The sequence below is a fragment of the Mastomys coucha genome, unplaced genomic scaffold (assembly GCF_008632895.1).
Source record: "Mastomys coucha isolate ucsf_1 unplaced genomic scaffold, UCSF_Mcou_1 pScaffold1, whole genome shotgun sequence".
In the NCBI taxonomy this organism is placed as follows: domain Eukaryota; kingdom Metazoa; phylum Chordata; class Mammalia; order Rodentia; family Muridae; genus Mastomys; species Mastomys coucha.
In genome coordinates, this window is record NW_022196891.1 from 57,256,780 (window position 1) to 57,260,362 (window position 3,583).

The following is a 3,583-nucleotide window of genomic DNA, read 5'->3' on the forward strand; positions in this document are numbered from 1 at the left end:
CTTGGCCCTGTGAAGGTTCTGTGCCCCAGTATAGGGGAATGCCAGGGCCAGAAAGTGGGAGAGGGCGGAGTGGCAGTCATGGGGAAGTGGGAGGCAACAGGGGTTTGTTTTCGTTGTTTTTGTTTGTTTCTTTGTTTTTTGGTGGGGAAACTGGGAATGGAGACATTTACATGTAAATAAAGAAAATAAAAGAAAATAAAAGAAAAAAACATGGGTGGGGAAAAAAAAAAAAGAGAGACAAGTAATGAGGCCCACACTGGAGGGGCAACTGGGACCAAAGAGCTGAGAGTAGAATTCAGAACTATGAATGGGAAAAAGCCAATCACAGGTGGTAGTGAACTGAATGAGAAGTCGGGAAGAAAAGTTAACATTCACGAAGGCCCTCAAGCACTCAAGTGCCTTCTTAAGTGATTAGTAGGTGACAGGGCCACAAAGAGAAGAGTTCGAAGGGAAAAAGTTTGGGGAAAAGGTGCAGAAGCCACACTATGTTTGAGGAAATTGAGTGGCTTCCTTGTATATAGTATTTGCACAGTCATTGCACAGAGAGTCTACAAGTCAGGCCAAAGGCCTGGAATTTAGACATAATCAGCAAGCCAGGGGCAATTGAAGCCAGTGAGGTAAATACTCAGTATGAGAAGCCAACTGAGCTTCAAAGTATAACCTTGAACAACCCCAAAATTTAAGAGATAAGAAAAGTAGACAGGATGTCCATCTGCAACAGACCTAAAAAAGAATTAGAAAGATGACGATAACGGAGACTGTGGAGAACTCGAAGGCTGCCTGAAAGTTTACTTAACTGGACATGTCAGATGACTTGTATCATATGGAGCAGGGTACAGTGACATAAGATTTACACATCCTGATTGACACAGCAGTGAAGAAATCACTGGCCAGAGAAACAGAATCAAGTGACTTAAAACGAAAAATGAAATGAAGAAGTAGAATCAGAAAGTAGGTCTGCTCAAAAAGTTTACTCAAGGAACGGAGAAAAAAACATATGTTGAAATGTGTAGAAATCTTTTTTTAAGGTTTATTTATTTATTATATGTAAGTATACTGTAGCTGTCTTCAGACACCCCAGAAGAGGGCATCAGATCTTATTAAGGGTGGTTGTGAGCCACCATGTGGTTGCTGGGATTTGAACTCAGGATCTTTGGAGGAGCAGTCAGTGCTCTTAACCTCTGAGCCATCTCTCCAGCCCTGAAATGTGTAGAAATCTTAAGCTCAAGGAAAGCTTTCAGGACTGAAGGCAAGTTGAGTAAGTTCAAAGACTTATAGGAGAGGTAGAAAACACAGGATTAGAGAAGGGTGAATATGCAACAAGCTCCAGGAAGGTAACAAGCAGTAAGACCCAGAGCCTGGAGCAGAAGGATCTCTCAAGGTCTAGAGGAAAACTTATGGCAATGTTTACAACACTTTTGTCATGAGCAACATGAAATGTAACAAATAAGTTAAACAACAAGGAGGGTAAGTCATCATCTAAGTCAAACAGTGGTTATAGATGGAGATTGGGTAATTCAATGGCTTACCTACAACTCTAAGACTCAGGTTCATTCTGCAATGCCTGGCATCCTCAACAAATCATCTACTCCCCCAATGATGAGAAGCTCCATTCACACAGAACCATATCAGAAGGCTAAGAATAAAGAGCTACTTTTAGGGCTCTGTTTTGGCAAGGAAACACTTTCCCTAGGTTTTTAACAGAAACTGACTCAATGGATTTCATGGTTTGTATATGTTCAGCCCACAGAGTGGCACTATTAGAAGTTGTGGCCCTGTTGGAATAGATGTGTCACTGAGGGTATGGACTTTAAGACCCTCATCCTAGCTGCCTGGAAGTCAGTATTCTGCAAGCAGCCTTCAGATGTAGAACTGTCAGCTCCTCCTGCACCATGCCTGACTTGATATTGCCATGTTCCTGCCTCGATGATAATGGACTGAACCTCTAAACATGTAAGCCAGCCCCAATTAAATGTTGTCCTTATAAGAATTGCCTTGGTCATGGTATCTGTTCATTGCAATAAAACCCTAACTAAGACAATGACCAAGATTTTTTTTCATAAGATTAAGCCAAGTCATCACAAAGAAACAGAGCAAGTGAGTTGGAAAAAAATTGTGATACATACTGGAGTAGGCAAGAGCCTGAAAGGTTTCTAGTCAGAGTTCTTTTACATAAAGACTAGAATAATGGTGACTATGGCTGTCAGGTAAGCAAGCCTGGTTATATGTAATTTATAAGCAGGAAAAGGAAATATGTCTAGTTTTCTTCATTACATCTTGAAACAGAAGGAACAGTAGTTGAGTGTGAAATTGTAGAAACAGACAAGAATTGAGAGTCATAGAAAAGAAAAGAGAAGAGAAGAGAAGAGGAGAGGAGAGGAGAGGAGAGGAGAGAAGAGAAGAGAAGAGAAGAGAAGAGAAGAGAAGAGAAGAGAAGAGAAGAGAAGAGAAGAGAAGAGAAGACCTGTCAGAGATGGTCATAATGGCACATGCACTTGGGAGGCAGAAGCAAAAGGAGTATATGTTTGAGGCTATAAATAGATCTCTAAAAGTACTGACTAGCAAAGGGAACAAGCTAAGATGGGGAAGCCTATTCTTCTCCATGCACCTATTTTTCTAATCATTCCTATATTCAGGTAAGGGAACAAAGAAGATCATGAAGAACAGTACCCTTGTTCTAAGAGGGATCTTACCACATGGTGAGATAGATTCATAAGAAACTGGGAGATATTTATAAAGAGTGGTTCACATCTCTGCATAACTCTTGGGCTCTGTACTAAATAGTCATAGAAACGCTGATAAAGCTTGACAAAATGGAGTGATTAAGAGTCAGAAAAGTAAATGAGGTCAAAGTGTTGAGAGAGACATGACATAAAGACAGAAAACTGTGATCAGAGAATAGGACACTGGAGTGACATCCAACCAGGGGCTGAATGAAGGGGACACTGCCCAGGAATTTGAGTACTACATTGTTGGGTTGCTTGTCTGACAAACACTAAGAAATCTTAGTATTGTGTCTGAAATATAAGAAAATGATGGTTGACATGGGAGATCTCAAAATCAACAAGGAAGGGAGGGAAACAATCAGGAAATGAGAAGATCTGAAGGACCAGGAGGAAAACACATGGGGTAAGTGGGCCATGTGGCTTGGGGGGACATAGAGCTTTGCCAAGAGGGGTGTTGAAGGTCTGAAAGTGGAGTCAGGACAGCAGCAACTGTTTTCCTGGCACTGTGTCACAGAGTGTGGAAGAATGACCAGCAACTTGGTGAGGACAGCAGAGGAGGGGGAGAATTTCAGGTCTCAGTTAAGAAAAGGGAATTGAGAGCTTTCTGCTCTCTGAGGACACAGATGATTGGGTGTTACCAACTAGCTTACCAATACCCCCAAGGGATTCTCAACATTGACAATGACAGATGGTAGCCTGTCTCAAACTCAAAGCTTGGTGCTACACTTATAAGTCTTCCATCTACCAAGGGAGAAGTTTCAAAGTGACCATGACTTCTACACTTGATAAAACATTAACAATGTCATTACTAATGCAAGGAAAGCTTCTTATGCCAGAGCAAATAAAAATAAAGGTGT